The 19,105-nt window shown below is 47.8% G+C and overlaps 1 protein-coding gene across 2 annotated transcripts in view; it reads right to left on the bottom strand.

Moving 5' to 3' along the window:
- Positions 1-19,105, bottom strand: part of KCNH1 (potassium voltage-gated channel subfamily H member 1) — a gene marked incomplete at both ends in the record, with an annotated part of 423,177 nt that overhangs the window by 69,933 nt on the left and 334,139 nt on the right. The window lies entirely within an intron of this gene.

Here is a 19,105-nt window from a genome sequence, read left to right as displayed (position 1 = left end):
CCACAGCTGCAAGGGCACAGAGGCCAGGTCCTGGGACGATGCATCGTGTGTAAGATACAGGAGGCTAATAGGACCCAACAAGCCATGCTCCTGAGTCCAGCTGGACTCTGTGGGGATGGAGGGGAAGGGTGGGAATTTGGGTTCTCTTATCACATGATTTCCACTCCTTAATGCCCAACCTTGACCATCAAAAACAAAACAAAAACACACATACACACACCACATTCAATGTGTCTCACAGACAGCCACTTTTAAAAGATCAGAAGGAGAAAGAAATCCTCGGTTAACGGAGGAGTTATCGAGCAGCTATTATGTATAGAAGTACATATAATCCCCCAAACATAGTCCCCACCCTTGAAATCCTTAGATTTGTTTTCGAGACAGCACAGTGCCTAGCACAGGGCAGCACATTAGGAAGAAACTCAGTACTGGGGAATGGTAATAAAAACAACCACCACCAACAAAAATGTTATGGTATTGTGTAAATTATATAACAATAATCATAACTCTGCCAAAATACGTTGCTCCCCTAGGAGGGGAGCTTCCCAGGCCAAGATCAACAAACACAGGCCCTTCCAGAGGAGACCCAAACCCTTGTACCAAAGACCCTCCTGGCCCACTCCAGGCGGGCAGCCACTCTGAGGTGCTTTTCTAACTGGAAGGCTGGACCTGGCTTTGTGGAGACCTGTCCCCTTCCCCGACTGGGCTGTCTGACCCCCCATGGCTCCTGTCACCCAGAGGCCTCCCTGCACTAGACCCCTTGAGCCAGGTCTGCTCCTCCTCAGCTTTCTTTAAAGTCTCAGGCCTGAAACCCTTACACTATTCTGCCTGTTCCTACTGTCAATGGCTTCAGCCTTCTAACATTTCCTGTTCACAGCCTCTCCTCACCCTACCTTTGCTCTGCTTCCGCCTCCTTGCTCTGCCCGAGAATGAATTCTCCCTCTGGCTCTACTGCTTTTGGCAGCCAGGTCTCACCTGGCTCTGGAGGCTCAGCCCTGGATACCGTCCAGTCTCCCGTCCCACTCAAATGTCGTCAGGGTTCCCACCAGGTTCACTTAGCCCCTCAAGAAGAACCCAAATAGGACAGGTCTCCAATGCACCTGGCTGGACAAGAAAGTTACCCACGGCAACCTCAGAGCCCAGGCAGGCACACCGCCTGTACACAGACAGGCAGATGGGACGTAGGGCACCAGGGAAGGCTTTGGGGAGTGTTTTCAACTGGGCTTGTAAATAAGAAGGGATGATGTTGGATGGGCAGGTTTTCGCTAGGGCGAGAGAGGATACCTAGTATAGGGGGATTGAACAGCAAAGAAAGGACAGCATGGGCAATACTCAGCCCCAAAGAGAAATAGCTCAGTACTATGCTCAGAACCTCAGTGTCAGGGTGAGAAGGGACTTTCACCATCATCTCTCCGGCAGGCCCTCACCTCCCACCCTGACTGTGGCCCCAGGGAGACCGCCTGTTTTTACCATCTGAGCCCTGGGTGATGGCAACCGTGAGCTGTTTCTACACAGAAGCACTCCCTCTCCACCCCAGGGATCAGTGTTCTTGAGCCTCTCAACATCCTCGGCCACTTGGGGAAGAACAGTGGACTCCAGGGTACAGGCCTGGGAAGATATAGATTCCTCATCCTTTCCCCTCTGCGTGTGTCAACCAGAGCTGCCTACAGCCCTGCCACTCAAGTGTGTGCCTCAAAGTGTCCACAGCGAGCAACACCAACATCAGCTGGGCACTCGTTAGAAATGCAATTCTGACCCCTCCCCAGACCTGCTGCATTAGAATCTGCGTCTTAGCAAGACTGAAGCCGATTTGTGTGCGCATTTAAGATTGAGAGGCGCTAGTTTACAGCGCTAACCTGGGGAGGAAGCAGCTCCCCTCGGCCACCTCTGTCAGTGCAGTGTTCTCAGGGCCCTCGTTGGAGGTTGGGGGATCCAAGGCTGCTCACCATCCCCGCACAGGCACACACGGGCGGGTGGCCCAGTGGAAAGGATGTGGCATTTGGAGTTGGAGGATCTGAGTTCAAGTCCTATTTTGCCACATACTCCCACATTTCACTTGTTTGAGCCTCAGGTTTTGCATGGAGAAATAAGAGCATCAACCTCACCAAGTTATTGCAAGGATCAGATGAGATAAAATATGTGCAAGTAAAGTGGGTGCAGATGTTAAAACGGTGTGTGCACCACATGCAGAGACATGCACACGTGATAGATTTTGAAGCAGAAGGTCACCCAGACCATTGCTTCAACAGATTCAGCTACATGGAAGACATCCAAGGGCAGCAACAAGTAGGTCCTGACAAGTTCATCTGGGGCACAGAGGGAAAAATCAGACATAGCTTTGGGTCTGGTGGAAACTGAGCCAGGGACGAGGCTCAGGAATTGAATCTCTCCTCCCAAATCTTCAGTTTTGTAAGCCAAGTCATGGGAAAGGAATCATGGTCTTCGAATTGTACTTTAAAATCTCTTAAGCTGTAGGTGGCAGCTTTTTTTTTTTTTTTTTTTTTGCTGTACGCGGGCCTCTCACTGCTGCAGCCTCTCCCGCTGCGGAGCACAGGCTCCGGACACACAGGCTCAGCGGCCATGGCTCACGGGCCCAGCCGCTCCGCGGCATGTGGGATCTTCCCGGACCGGGGCACGAACCCGTGTCCCCTGCATCGGCAGGCGGACTCTCAACCACTGTGGGTGGCAGCTTTTTTGTCCTATTCACAGCCAGGCCAGGATGGGATTATGGGGAATCAAAGGATAAAGATGGGAATTACAAGTCAAGCAGGGACAGGTGATAGGGTATGTGATCTCAGAGGCCTCCTGCCAGTGCTGCCTTGCTTAGGACATTAGTATCTATGCTCTCCAGAGCAGACAGGGTGGGCAGGTAGCCTTAGAATCCAAGTTTGGTAAGGCTGATAAAAACATTAGAGTTCACTCAACTTTCTCATTTTACAATGACCAAAACTGAGGTTAAGAACTTGCCCTAATGGTAAACTTGTGGTAGAACCCAGGTCCCGACAGCTAGCCCAGGTCGCCAGGTACTTTCCCCAAGAGGTCCTGCTGCATTCAATCACTTAGGAGCCCCCAGAGGAAGAATGATGGGGGATGGGTGGGTGATAAGCTGGCAGGAAGGAGTTTCCTGGGGAGAGCTTTATGGAGGAGGCGTCTTTGAGTTGCAGCTCCAGAGAGGGGAGGGTTCTGACTGGGATCAATCCTCCCAGGACCTCTTTGATGGGATAAAGGCAAGGAATTGGGTGGGGGAGGAGAAGTGAGCGGTTGCCTGGGAGGGTCAGCTACTTGGATCAGGTGAGTTTGGGTTGAGGTGGAACAGGAGAGAGAGCAGGACTATGCGGACACTGCTGGCTGGTGGAAAGTTCACAGTCACATTTATGAGACTGCACTGGGGGAAGCGGTGGGGAGGCTGTGCAGGGCCAGGGCCAGACAGACACCCACCTGCAGGTAAGGAAAGCGGTTTTAGTGGTCATATGACAAATGTCTAAAGAGAGATGGAGGCTGACTTACAATTCAATTCACAGAGATTTTCAGCAAGAGTCAGGAGAAGGTGAGCGTGGAGTAGGGTGACCAGTTTGCCTGGGACCGAGGAGTTTCTGAGGATGTGGAGCTTTAAATGCTGAAACCAGGATAGCCCCCGGCAAATTGAGATGACTTGTCACCCTGGGGGGAGCAGCCGGCCTGGCCTGAGGGTGCCTGCTGGAGACAGGTGAACGAGAAAGCTGGCTGAGAACACGGGGGCCCCACCTGCAAACTTTAAACTTGAACCACAAAGGCAGGGTGAGGGCTTCCCTGGTGGCGCAGTGGTTGAGAGTCCGCCTGCCGATGCAGGGGACACGGGTTCGTGCCCCGGTCTGGGAAGATCCCACATGCCGCGGAGCGGCTGGGCCTGTGAGCCATGGCCGTTGAGCCTGCGCGTCCGGAGCCTGTGCTCTGCAATGGGAGAGGCCACAACAGTGAGAGGCCCACATACCGCAAAAAAAAAAAAAAAAAAAAAAAAGGCAGGGTGAGTAGCCATTTAGTTGTGACTCTAGTAGCCTAAACTATTGTCTAATGAGTGCCAGGTCCTGGAGGAAGAAATGCAAGGAATAAAAGTACAAGGCCCCCAAATCCAGAGGAAAAATTAAATATGTGCTTAATCCTACATGAAACCATGAGTGATAGCTCCTCTAAAGGACAAACAAAATAGCAGAGGAGAGAGAGATTCTAGCCGGATGCAGACTGAGGGAGGAAGTGGGAAGAAGAATCCGAGCTGGGGTTTGAAGACTGGACTGGTTTGAAGGGAGGTGGTGAAGAAGGGTGAAGGACATCCTGAGGGAGAGGACACATGCAGAAGTAAGGACACAGCATGTTCTGTAACTTGTGGGGCTGAGCATCGGACAACAGCATGAAGATGCAATGTGCATTGCAGCTGGAATATGAGCTTATATGAGATCCCTGGGCCTGGACTTTATTCGGAGACTGGAAAAATCCATCAAAGATTTTCAGAACAAGAAAACGACAGAGATCAGAGCTAGACAATCAACAAAGGGTTGTTCTTCACCACTTGCAGGGAAGGGGAGTCCATAACCCGCTTAGGTATTACTTACTGCACCTCATAACCTTACCAGCAGGAAGTTCTCTCTGATGTCTAACACAAAGCTCTTTTCTGCGATCCTGATGCTTCCTGTGCTTTGTGAATCTCTAGGTAAAACTGAGAGTTCCACAGGGTTCAAAGGAGACACTACTCAAGAGAATGCAAATGAAGATGATATTTTACTCTGGGACTTGAAGGATTAACCAAATACTGGGACTTTATTCCAAGAACCATCCAGGAGAAGAAACACAACTTACACAAGACTGTTCCTTATGAGAAAAAAAATTCCTGTGCTGAAAATGTACTCAAGGAAGAGATGAAGGGAGAGGAGGAAAGCGGAGCAGAGGAGAAGGAAGGAAGAAGGAAGGATGAGGAGGTAAAAGAGTAGAAAGAGGAAGAAGAGAAGGCAGACGAGGAAGAGGAAAGGGACGCATACTGAGTTAAACGACACCCTTCCCCACCAAATATACCCAAGTCCTAAATCCCAGTGCCAGTGAATGTGATTTTATTTGGAAAGAGGGTCTCAGCAGATGTAATTAACTTAAGGATCTCGAGATGTGATCATCCTGGATTTAGGGTGGGCCCCAAATCCAATGACTGGAGTCTTTATAAGTGAAAGGAGAGGGAGGTTTGATGCACAGAGGCAAAGGGCAAAGGACTTTATGCCTCCACATGCCAAGGGACGCCAGGAGCCACCAGAAGCAAGGAAGGATTCTCCCCCAGAGTCTTCAGAGGGAACTCGGCCCTGCTGACACCATTTCTGACCTCTGGGGTCCCGAAGTTGTGAGAGAATAAATTCCTGTTGTTTTAAGCTCCGCAGTGTGTGATCATCTGTTACAGCAGCTGCTGCAGCTAACTAATGCACTTGGGGATCCCCTGTGTGAGTGCGTGTTGGGAGATGGTGGGGAGATACCAGTGTACCAACCTAGAGAAGCTTCTGGTCTGATGGTTTTCTTTACTCTGGGAAGCTCCAACTGATGAAGGAAATCTGAGACTGCTAGGCCATACAGGACATAGTCGTAAATAATAGTAGAGACATGCAGATAACGTGGAAACAAAGTCAACTACAATTGAAACTTGGAGTCCAAATGCCACTGACAGCCTAAGAAAGCCCGAGGCCAGGCTCCTCCGCGGGGCTGTCCTTGGCCTCAGTGACAGGAAGCGGCAACACGTGCCCTTGTTGTCAGGCTCAGGCCAGGGTCTCAGACGCACGCTTCCCACTGTTTCTATGGAGGAGCATCTTTTGTTTCCTGAACCAAAGCCTCAGGATCATAAATAACCCATAGTAAACCCACTGGGGGCTTGTAGGCATGAATTATTTGTAAATGCCATCAAAGGCCCCTGGCCTAGAAGGTCCTGCACCCAGAGTGCATTACATGCACGGTTCCTATTCTCCCCAGGCCCTTCCGCAGCCTATTGGACTTACGAAGGATTTGGGGCTCAAGCAAGTAGCCCCAAATGGGGACATTTACCCTCCATAAAGTACACGTGTAGATGAATAACAACGGATCACCACATGGCTCATGACAGGGTTTCTGAGCTTACAGATGTCAAGTGAATCTTTACCGCTAATACAAAGGAAGAAAAAAATAATTCCCTAGCCAAGCAAAGCGGACCTGACAACACCAGCTGGTGAAGGAACAAGATGCTTGGGGTGATTGGATCCAGGGAATGGTTGGTGGATTATCCAGCTCTCTTCTCCCTGGTTGCTTCCTTTAGGACTAGTATTTGACAGGAGGAAATGCTGCGTGTGTGCACGTGAGTACACACACACACACACACACACACACACACGGCAACAGCAACACTGCTGGCAGACAGCCCGGTCCATGGGGAAGCCTGCAAACCTCTAGCCATGGATGTGAGAAGGGCTCGCATGCCCACGTGCAAACAGTGCTTGGCTCTGCAGAAGGAGACAGCAGCCAAAGCCCACACAGTGACAAAGGGGCAGCTGTTTATGCTCTGGCCCCCTCTGTGAGCCCTGAGCACATGAGCAGTCACCAGCAGTGCGGAGTGGGGAGGAAGAAGCACAGAGCACCATGGGTGCTACCCCTGCACATGGCACGGGATGCAGCTGTGCTGTCAGGTGAGTTGGGCTGGGGGACATGGAGAAACACTGCTTGAAGTGACTGATTATAGACTCCAAGGAGTTTTGTCACTGGGACCGTAATTAGGAACATCAGCCAACAAGCCTTGTGCCCAAAGCATCCCTGTTCAGGTTCTAACCTGAGAGAAACGTCAGAGTGGAATTAGGAGGTGCTGAAACACAAAGCCCAGGATGAAAAGCCTGGCAGCTTCTCAGCTGCCTCGACATGCAGTGAAACAAACAGTGAAACAAAGCCGCTCTGCTGCTGGATTCATCTGGCCTTGAGGCAGAAGGGTTGAGAAAATTGAATTTGGAACGCTGGCTCTGCTCTGGGTTTTTCTTCCAGCCCAGCTCATGGGGTTAGCAAAGGCATCTGCCTCCCTGCACGAAATTTCAGCTGTGCACAGCAAGGACCACGTTCCCCTCTTCAATAAATAATGCCTGCCAAATCCGCTCATCCCCCTGCAACTCCCCAGTCACAGGTATCCTTTGCCTTTATTTCTCTCTCCCCTTTCCTTCCCTTAGCCCAATTCTTTCCCCACACCCTCACTGTCCTAGAGCAAAAGAAAGTGGCTTCCACTCAGAGCAAGTTTTCTGAGTCCTCCCCAGAGCCAAGTGAAAACCAAACAGAGAGGATGTCAGAGAAAGCAGCACCCTTCACACCCCACCCCCACCCCGAGCCTTATATAATCATTTCATCATCTCTTTTATGAAATCGAGTTCAAATTCCTATGGCAAAATTCCTCCAATTTCTTGAGAATGGGACTTCAGGGAAGGAAATGTCACCAGTTTACTACATGGCCTACTGCTAGCTAGAGCCCTGAGTAGTGTACTTTGTCAAGATTTTCAGTATTGTTTTAATTGAGATATAATTGACAAGTACCATTCTATTAGTTTCAGGTGTACAGCATAATGATTCAATATTTGTATATATTGTGAAATGATCATTGCAAGTCCACTTAACATCGGTCACCAAGGATTTTAAGTGATCTATGCCAATTCCTAACTCTGCAGGTGTTCTCTTCTTTTTCCACATCATTCTCCTACCTGCTGCCATCTGCCATAGGATTTGTGCCAGGCCTGGGGAAGCCCTCTCCCTGTTTCAGTTACTGGGACCAGCTTCTCTTCTCCATGCATCCAGTTGGTTACAGAGGTCCATCACGGTTAGATGCACTATCACACCTCACCAACAGGAGGCGCCAAATGTATGATGTGCTCCAGCTGGAGGAGGGCAAGATTTTCCCTGCGATAATACAGACAAGTTACCCTCTTTTAAAAATTCATACTCTGTGAACCAGAAGCTATTTCATGTCTGGTTTAAGCACTTGCGAGGAGTGTGCTGGGAAATGCAGCAGAACACAGGAGCTGTCTGCAAATAGATCTCCGAGGAAAAAGGCACCATCCTCAGCATGCTGCCTGTAGCAATGGGCTTCTTAAAAATTCAATATGTTCTGGAAAATACGCAGGCTCTTGCTATTATAGGCAGCCAAGGGACAGTCACGTGGATGTAAAAGCCTGGAAAGTAAAAAGGTTTGAGTTGCTGCTGGGTTCCTATAACACTGCTGGGTACAGAAGAGATAGCAAGCTCACTCTAGACCCCGGAGAGCATCATATCCTAGTCCACTTCTCCTTGGGGTCTCTAGACACCTCTAGGAAAGGAGAATCCTGAAGCTGCCCTAGCCTATAAGTCTGGGACAAATGCCCTTTTGAAGTCTTCAAGCAACCTCTTCATAGGTAAAATCAGGTGGAGTTTTAGAAAAAAAGAAAAAAGAAAAAAAATTGAGGGGTGAGGAGACTGGCTAGTGCTTCCCTCAGCAGGCCCTCTCTTCTTGGATTCTTACTGATTAGATTCACTATTTTCCCATCATCCATGCAAAGACACGTTCCTGATTAAGTATCAGCCATTTAACCAGCCATCTCTACGTGCTGTCCACCATGAGGCATGAAACCAAGCAGGACCCTGTGGGGCTCCTGGGCAAGGAAGCCCTTCTGTGTCCCCCGTTTCTTGTTTGTAGGGAATAGACTGCAGCCTCCATGACCTTCCTTGAGTCCCAAAGGGCAGATTCGAACAGTTGCTAATCAGGGAAGGGAGGGGATGCAGAGACAAGGGGGGAGCAGCCAAGAAACAATAGTGCAGCCTTGGGGCAGGGTCCTGGTTCCACCTCAAGGGATACACATAACAATATCTTCGAGCTCTTCTACAGAAGTAAAACCCCCAACAGATGGAAGATGTCGGCATTCTTCATTCCAGAGAAGACCAACTGAGCCCAGATTAAAAGGATCAGAGAAGCTCATCAAGAGATTACCTGAGGCCAGATTAAAGGAGTGCAGGCCCTACACATACTCTGGTCTTATCCACAATCCCACCCTTGAACCATCACTATAAAACTCCACACCAGGGCTTCCCTGGTGGCGCAGTGGTTGAGAGTCCGCCTGCCGATGCAGGGGACACGGGTTCGTGCCCCGGTCCGGGAAGATCCCACATGCCGCAGAGCGGCTGGGCCCGTGAGCCATGGCCGCTGAGCCTGCTCATCCGGAGCCTGTGCTCCGCAACGGGAGAGGCCACAACAGCGAGAGGCCTGCATACTGCCAAAAAAAAAAAAAAAAAAAAAAAAAAAAAAAAAAACTCCACACCAGATCCTCCCAGGTTGGGACAAACAATTTTTCAGGGCACAAGCCTGCTGTGCCCCCTTTGCCTGGCAAAGCTATAAAGCTCTTCTTTTCTACTTCACCTAAAACCCTGCCTCTGAGATTCGATTCAGCACCAGTGCACAGAGGCTGAGTTTTTGGCATCAGGCATGGGGAGTACCCTCCATGGGGCATAGAGTTGCCTTCCATAAGACACAAGTGTATCCCCATAGGACTGGATTTCTCTCCCAGTCAGGTAAATTCCCACCTCCGCTCCATCAAGATCCAGCTCAAAGTTACCCCCTCAAAGCCTTTGCTAACTACTCCTGGGCTAGAAAGGGCTTAGACTCATGGTTCTCATATGCCCACTCTGACGTTAAGGCCTTTCCCCAGCCCTGGCTGTGTTCTGGGCCCCAGCGTGACTCTTCAGCCTGCCCAGCTGCAAATCTCCAGCCCAGCTGGCCACCCAATTGAGAGCTGAAGGTCATTCCTCTGGCCTTTCATAATGGTCTGGGACAAACTGCAGCTCTGGATATTCCAGCCACAGACCATCACAAGGATTTTATGCCATCTCCATGGTGTCAGAGCTGACCCACGTGCCAAAGAGAACTTGTCAGGAGGATCACTGGGCCTCTGATTTTCTGGTTTCTACTCCATCGTTAGATTATGTGACTCACCTGGATCCCCCTCCCCCTTCTCTGAACAAACAGCAAACCATCTAGCCCTGTGGTGCCTTCCAGGAGGCCCAGATGCCCTTAGGCCACAGCTCTCTAATGGAATTACACAGGAGACAGGCAGGGCATGCTGCAGCCTCCAAAGCCATGTGTGGCTGACAGGCTCCTCAGGGGAACTGAGGGCACAGGGACCAGTGGTGCTATCCCTGGATCTGGGACATGGGGTCCACATTTAGAGGAGGGGCACAAAAGCAAGAGTACAGTCTTGGTGATTGCCAGACCTGGGCTCAAATTCTAGCTCCAATTAGCTTACTGGATCTGGGGCAAATTATTTAACCTAATTGGGCCTCAGGTTGCTCTGCACAGAAATGAGATAATAATGCATATAAAAGTTTTAGCATGTACTTGGCTGGGAAACACTCAATATATGAGGGTGATTGTTATTATTTTATGCTGGCATCAGTGGTACCTACAGTGGCTGAGAGATCTCTATACCCAGGGCCTGAGGAAGAAAAAATGGGAAAGGGATGGTGTGGGATATATGGGCAAAGATTAGGAGGGAGAAAGGAGAGGTGTCTCTACAGATACCATCTTACAGTCAAGGCTTCAAAAATCTATAGCAATAACAAGAGAAAGGCACATGGCCAATAAGTTGATGGACTTGTATGTTCATTTGTTGGTTGGTTGGTTGGTCGGTGAGTCCATTCATTCATTCATTCACTCATTCATTCATTCAACTATTGAATGCTTACTTTGTACTAAGCTCTAAGAGAATCGATCAGGACAGAGGCGAGTCAGGCAGACAAAGGCTCAGCCCTCAAGGAGCTTCTATATAGCAAGAAAGACACACAGAGTTAATTGGAAGTATAGCGAGAGCTACCAGTGGGATGACCAGTGCTTATTGGATCAAAAGGACGCAGAGCCTCACCTATACCAGAGAGACTGAAGAGAAGCTATATGGAGTCCTGGCCTGACTGTGAATTTACTCTAGAAGTTTAAGTTAAGGAAGGGCAGGACAAAACCATGAAACAACACTGGTAACAAGTAAATTACACCCAACAAAGTTTGCAGTGAGAAGCACCAAAATTGGGTAGCTCCGTGACACACATTATACTAGAAACCATCTACATAGGCATCTGGGCTGGGATAGATTTGCGTGTGAGCTCCTGATGCCAGCATCCCAAGCTCCCTTGGAGGGGCTGAACTAACATTTGATTCCTTTATTCTAACATCTTAGAAGGTAGTTATCATTATGACAGGCAGCCTAGGTTCAAATCCTGACTTTCCACTAACTAAGAGCAGGGGCTGGAATAAAAACCTCCATGACTCACTGGCAAAATTTATAAGAATGAGCTCATAGCCAAAGAGAAAACTTTTAAGAGTAGGAAGAGCATTTACATGGGAACAAGGAAGCTCAGACACATGGCAGATGAGGTAGGAACATGAAATCTGACTGAGCCAGTAAAATAACCAGAAAGTAACTTGCAAGGAGGGCCTTTTTTTTTTTTTTTCTGGTACGCGGGCCTCTCACCACTGTGGCCTCTCCCATTGCGGAGCACAGGCTCCGGACGCGCAGGCTCAGCAGCCATGACTCACGGGCCCAGCCGCTCCGCGGCACGTGGGATCCTCCCGGACCGGGGCACGAACCCGTGTCCCCTGCATCGGCAGGCGGACTCTCAACTACTGCACCACCAGGGAAGCCTGCAAAGAGGGCCTTTGAGGCCAGGGAGAAAACATGTCTCAGCAGCCTTCTATTAGCGCGTGTGCAGCCAAATCCTCTTTGATAACGTAAAGCTGGCTGCCCTCTAGAAAACAATGGGCTACTGAGCCCTTGTGGGGAAGTGAGGGAAAGCTGAGTTCAGGAGGATGTTCAGAAAGCAGGGAGACTCCGCCAGCAATCTCTGCTGGGGATTTACCGAGGACCCAGGGAGGGGACACTCCCACTACTGAGTATCTTTGGCTTCTGGATGTTTCATCGACAAGACCTGTCCATTCTACAGGTCACTGACCATTTGAGCCAGAAGAGAGATTAAAGATCATCTAGTTCCTGTTTCCCAAATATGTTGTGCAAAACACTAGCTCTGATGGATGCTATTAAGTATATTAAAATAGATAATAGATACTTATTGGTATAATTCAAAAAAGTGTTCAGGGGCCAAATAAATGTGAGAAATGTTGGGCTAAACATCTGAGACTTCGGGATGCCAACTTGCTCACCTGGGGACTGAGCCCATGGTCTGAGACTCATTAGCACCACCCTATTTATTATGAGTCAACCACACACTTCTAAGAAAATATTAGGAAGGTACATCACTCTCTAAAGGACTGCATTGGCATGGCAGTCCTCTAAGGTAGGCCGGATCCTTTCTAACTTGTGGTAAACACACTGTGTCACAGGACATCAAGGATGATAAGAGTTAAGATAAATTACAGCTTCCCTCCCCCACCACTGCCTCCACGTTGGGCTCTTCCAGTCCCTCCATCTATTCTGTCCTGGGAGGAAATTGGATCTGTGATGATGGGTCCAACAGCACCATTCTTTACCAAACCTGCCTGATGAATCACCTGGTCCTCTGGTGCTACCTGGGGGGCCCAGGCACAGATCTTGGAATCATGTGTCTGGGAGATTTCCAGGTGTTACAGTTTAGCTCCTGCTCCCCTTTTAAAACGTTTAGCACCTGACAGGGTCTCTGAATTCCCAGAAAAACTAAGCTCAGCGATAACAATAATGATAGCAACACGTACATTGAGAACGTGCTTCGTCCAAGCACCTTTCTAAGGTACTATGACCACTCCTATATTATCAGTGAATGAATCGGGGCCCAGAGAGGTTAGGTAGCTGGCCCCAGGTCACTAAAAGGAGAGCCAGGATTTGAAGTATTTCAAGTATTCTTGACTTGCCTCCATATGATTATTCTATGAGCCAAACGATTACAGTCCCTGCTCTCCTTCTTTGCTCTGCTGCCTCCACTCCTACCGATAATGGAAGAGAACTAACCCAGCTGTGTACCTACTACCTGTAAGGCACTGTGCCTGGCACTTGATCACCCTTCCACAGCTACCCAGTGGGGTAGACAGGATGAATCCACAGAAGAGAAAGAGTTGTACTTGTTCAAATTCCCCCCCCGCTGCTGCCCACACTTCCCCAGCTAACAAGTGGCTGAGCCCAGATGTGAAGATCTTCCTTTAAAGCCTATACTTATTGCAGAACTTTATTGCTACCTTGGAAATGGCTGGATATAGCCTGACCACCTGCAGTTTAAGCAGAGTTATACATAGTGAAGCATGGAGCCCTTTCATTATCTCCCACCCCCGGCATCATGATGGGGTTCTGCTATATGCTTTTTGGGGTACTAGGGAGGATCCCCGAAAATCCAAGGAAGGCCTCCCAGGTCCCTAACATCACTTCTGATCCTCTTGATGAAAAAAGGACTTGGCTTTCGTTTATACTTTGTTGTCCCGAAAGAATTATGGTCTTATCACTCACATCATCTGTCCCCTTCCCACCCTTAATTCCAACACCCTAATTTTAAAATAATCTTTATAGCTTGACAGTTTAATAGATTATTTTAATTCTACAGAAGCCCTCACTGTGGAAGAATGACAAGGAAAATATGGGCTGTGTAGAGATCATTTTGAAAACTTAGTTCTTCAGTGAGGAAGGGGATGTATTTCTAAGCACCTGGCTCTGTGGTGCTTTCTTTCCATCTTACCAACCTTCCAGAAGAATTTGTTCAGGGAGAAAACTGAAAGGCTTTCCAATGCCACTTATACACAGAGCTCTCTCCAAACCTCCAATGCTTTGACCTCCTCTTTGCCAGAATAAAATGCCCTTTTGTTAAAGTGGGCTAGAAATGTACATATAGTATTCAAGACAATTCACTATGGCAACCTCAGTTTTAGAAAACTGGTGCTTTGAAACCACCAGTAACTACAGTCCCAACTCCCTCTCAAACTCACTACGTTGGGGCCTTATCAAGCTAAGAAAAATCCATCCTGGAGCAAATTACTATATGAAAACATGATGCAAAACATGCTTAAAAACATAAAAATACTGGCTTTAAAAATAAAGCGCCCTACACAGAGAATGAGCTCCACCCTACTAACTACCTACATGCCAATTATCCCATGCATTGACTGCTGCTAATTACCTAACTGCTTGTCTGCAATACATCATTTAATTGAGGTGCGCTTCCTCTACTGTCCTAACAATGAGCAGGAGAACCAATCTCCTAGCCAGCACCTGGGAAGTGAGACCTCTTCCCCAGTCATAAGGAGAGTAGAGCTGAGGTGAAACGTGATTCAAGAAAGGGTCCAGTTATAAACAAAGAGGGGCAAAGCATGAACTCAGAACCTCCTGGACTGAAGGTGGAAGGTGAGGATGGGTGGCGGGGAAGAGAGGGAATAAATATGTAGCGAGTGGTTCCTATAGGCACTATGTCAACTTCTTTTTGTTTTAATGCATATGATCTTCTCAATAAACCTAGTTAGGAGGGACTTTTATTAGACCCTTTTCACAGATGAGGAAACTGAGGCTTAGAGTAGTTCAGTAACTTGCACAAGGGCACACAACTAATCAGGAGTCACAGCAGGGTTCAAAACCAGGTCCTTAACTCCAAAACGAGTGCTCTTTTTAGTAAGTCACTAGCATCACGGCCAAGCTGACCTGCTGGGCCATGCCTCCCCAGCACACCCACCAATGATGTAGCTGTCACTTTGATGGGAAAACCTCTCATGTCTCACAACCTGGGATATGACTGTGATTTACTGTACAATAAAGTATCCTCCAAATGTCCTGAAGGATAGCAAAGGCCATTGGAGATATTTTGGAGACAATCTGTGCCACCCCTGAAAAGTCAACAGACTGGGAGAAAGCAGAAGCTGAAGAATACCAACATGGGAAAAGCTGAGAGCCACACTTAACCGAGGCCCACCACAGGATGCAATGCCGCTTATCAGGAAGATGGGGGCAGGTGCCGGTTTGGAATCTATCCCCTATGAGCTGGGTGGCCTTGGAAAAGTGATTCTCTTCTCCATGGAGTCCTAGCTGCTTCCTTTGAGAAGTGGGGTTGGTACTGTAATGTCATGAGGTTGTTCTGAGGATTTAATAAGCTGACATAAAACATATACTGACATTGTGACGTGTCTGGAGTTGGTAATAATGTTACTATTAATAGTGCACAAAGCTCCGATTGCCTGTAGGAAAATGCCCGGAGAGCCTGACATCCTAGGAAGCCGAGGGTCTGAGATGAGGAAGGTCCCACTTCCCCTTTTTTTCATGAACAAGTACACGCCACCTCCTCAGAAGAGAGGAGGATGCTGTGCTTTCCTCTTGGCAAAATACTGATGCCCTGGTGACTGACCTAACAGGTAAGAACAACCTCATTTTTCCCTCCTTGAATGGAACTAGCCAAAACAGTGGGTGTGTGCCGACCTCACCACTGACAGGAGCTAAAGGGACAGTGAGGCCAGAGCAGCTGGCCCCTCCTTTGCTGCAAGAGGTGCAGAGAACCCTGGGATAACATCCACCCCACAGAACATTCTGCAGAGCAAGTGCCCTGCCATTCTGCAGAGTGAGTGCCCTGTATACACAAAGGCAGAAGCGTAAGATAAGAAAGAAGGGAGTGTCAAGTGGATGAAACAAAATAATAACAACTCAGAGTTTAATTGAGCACATACTATGTTCTAGAACCTGTGTGTAGGAGCTTTGCAAATATTATCTTATTTAATCCTCATAATTATCTTACAAGTAGACCTTTCCATCAGCCCCATTTTACAGATGGGGAAACATTTAGAGCTTGCAGAAGCACTAAGTGGTAGAGCAGGATGCAGACTAAAGTCTCATCTGGCTCAGAGCCCACAGACAAGGAAAACCAAAGGTCAAAATGCTGGATTGGCCTTCAGGTTCTGCCTCCTTCATCCTTGCCTGTGACCTCAGGTGTCTTTGGAGGAAGGTAACAGGTCCTCCATGAGTTGGGTCCCAAGAGCAGTGCCGAGGGCTGGGTGGTGCTCATACACATGGGTTCAGGGATAAGGGGGTGAGACTTGGAATACAGAGGACAGGGTCAGCTATGAAGCTGTGAGAAGCAGGAAGAGACCTGGTCAATGAGTCATTTCTGGCTCCGGTTCTTTCTTTACTATGACCTTTATATAAAATGTCATATTTGTGAAATGAGGGTGGTGGTGAAATGGAGGAGAGACTGGATGTTCATTGAGGCACCTTCCAGCACAGAGTTCTTGCTGTGCACTGGAGGACATCTACAGGACCGAACAACTCCCCAAACAGATGTCAAAGGCACTGTGTTCTCAGGAATCTTTGCAAATAACACACTCGATTTTGCCAAGATAGAAACAGCCGCAAGAATACACTTCATTTGGCCAGAAAAAAATAGCTACAAGAATGATTCATGCATGTAATGCTCTCATCTTCTATGCCCTATGTAACTAGGCATTAATTCACAGAAGGACAAAATGAGAGACTACAATGAATATACCAAAATGCCTCTTTTTCTTTTTCTCTTTATATAAAAGATCTCACTAAAATTCTCTCGGGTCCATATCAGACTCATAGGCACTTGAGATTGGAAGGACATTTGAAGATCAACTGATCTGACTCTCCACTGGATGGCTAAGTCCCCTCCACAGTGTCTCTGAGGGGTCTCCAGGGGATGCCTAAATACCTCCAGGACAAGAGACCAGATACCTATTGAATTCAATGGGCAGCTCCGATCTTTTCCGAGGTCTTTCTTATACTGTCTACAGCTTTGGTTCTACCTCTGCACCTTGTGGCCACACAGACTATGCCAAATGCTCCTCCACACAGCCCTTCAGAAACGTGGTCCCCGAGTCTTCTCTTCTGCAGAGCTGTCAATCATTCTGCACTTACAAAAACAATCTGACCGCTGACACATTGTTGTTTTTGTTGTCGTCCTTGTTTTTCTAAGACAGATTTACTTGATCCACAATTTTTCCAAGATGATTAGTCCTCCAAGTAACCCAAACTGTGCATTTTTTCCAACCTATATTATCAGCAACACTGAAAGCTGATCATAATCAACTTGCTTTCATAAAAAGAAGGAATCCATCAAAAAATAGACTTTAAGAGAATCCACTTGGCTAAAACTATCACCAGCAAGCGTTCCATGTTTGCAGATAAACAAAGAAGAACTATAAATGCACATTTCTCCCCCACTGGAATTTAAACGACCAGCTTTCCAATCACAGAACCATAAAAATCATCAATCATCTGGCCACAACCTCACATCTTATGATATGGATACTGAGGCCCAGAGATCCCCTCTCTTTCTCCATGCCATCCCCGGATGTTTTTATAATTCCCCGTGCTGGGTTAGGCACTGGGGATACCAAGCCCTTGCCCTCCCAGGTCTCTGAGCAGGGACTCACAAGGCAGTGCAATTCAAGGAATGTAAAATAGGTAGAAGCACATTGTTGGGGTAACCCAATGACAGGCGTTTGGTACTTTGTACAAAAAACTTGGCAAAAGGCTGTTTCCTTTCTCTGTGCCTTTACTCAAGCTGCTCCTCCAAGTGCAACCCTCCTCTTTGTTTGGCAAACTGATCCTTTAAGACTCAGCTCAGGTATCACCACCCCCACCAATACTTTCTCCCTGACTCCCCCTTTATCTGCCCTTCTCCTTTATGATCCCGTTAACACCTTGTACAAATCACACTCATTGTACTTAGCATCGTGTACCACACTTAGCCTTCCCATGTGGATTGTCTCCATTAGACTTGAGCTTCCTGAAGCTAGGGAATTGAGTTTTACTCAGTTTTATACATCTAGTCTAGTTCAGTTGGCATGTACTGGATTTGATGAACAAATAAACATTTCAGCAGACTCTTAAGGGTTAACAGGAATTTGTCACACACAGAAGAAGAGAAAAGAATTCCAGGTCAGGAAGCCCATGCAGAGACACAGTGCTCTGAAAGGGTGTGGCATGTCTGCAGAGCTGTGTTGGCCATTCTCCTGGTGGGCGCGGTGGGCGTGGGAAGAGTGCTGGGGTTGGAGCTCAGGGGTTAAGTTTGGGCCAGATGTGAAAAACCACATAAGCCGTGCTGAAGTTTGCAGACATTATCCTATAGTTAGGGTGGGGGCAAAAAGTCTTTATGGAGGGGAGTGACGTCATCCCATTAGTCTTTAACGTCACATAAGTGGCCAAGGAGGAAGCACTGCATTGAGGAGAGACACAGGGAAGGAGGGTGTGTTTGGAGCCTATGCTTGCTTCAGGACAGGGGGAGACTCTGTATCAGGGGTGCCATGGTCCAAGAGCTCAGGAAGAGCCCTGAGGGGGGATGCAAAGTGTGGACTCAGGTTTGAGAGGATCGGTGGAACCAACAGGATCTGATGAGTAAACTGAGGCGTGGGAGACAGGGAAGAAGCATCAGTGTTGACAGCGGGTGTTTCTAACCTGGAACCCCGGGGCGAGACAGACAATGTTAATAGAGACAGGGACCACGAGAAGAGGAACAGTTTGGGGGGGGGGTGCAGATCGAGAGGTCATTTCTGGAAAGATTCCTATGACAATCCTCCCAGATGATGTCTATAGGTTGAGAGCTACTTCTTAACTAAAGGACATAAATGAAATGCAAGAAAATCAGTCATGAAAACCTCAAGAGTACAAGACATATTTTAATCCTCGCAGAGACAGACGGAGCAATTCTGATGATTTGAGGGTGAAAGAAACAGGTTCAGATGAGAAATCTTCTCGTTCTTAAAACTACAAATCATTTCTCAGTTCGTTAAATTGACAGTTGTATACAAAATATTCTCTAGGCAATCAGATTCCATCTCTTTCTTATTTTCTGGACTCAACTGAATCATTTTCATATCTTTTAAAAAAATTCTTATTACCAGCTGGCTAATAGCCTCACACCATTTAGTGGGTCCTAGTCGCCAGGGAGAATTCAGTTTATATTAATTAAGTGGTCCCACTCAGTCATTTCATTGACTAACAACCTCATTTTTTACTCATCTTTTCAAAACGCTAGAAGGTCAGGATTTTACTGAAGAAAAGCCCATAGACACACTCATGAACAAATCCCTTCTGCACCAAAATCAATCCATCTTTTAATCTAGCAACATCCTTTTCTCTCTCATTTCATAGCAAAAGCTCCAAAGAGCAAG

Source organism: Hyperoodon ampullatus (assembly GCF_949752795.1).
Source record: "Hyperoodon ampullatus genome assembly, chromosome: 2".
NCBI lineage: Eukaryota > Metazoa > Chordata > Mammalia > Artiodactyla > Ziphiidae > Hyperoodon > Hyperoodon ampullatus.
The sequence above is the reverse complement of the archived record's forward strand: the minus strand, read 5'-3'. Positions and strand labels throughout refer to the sequence as shown.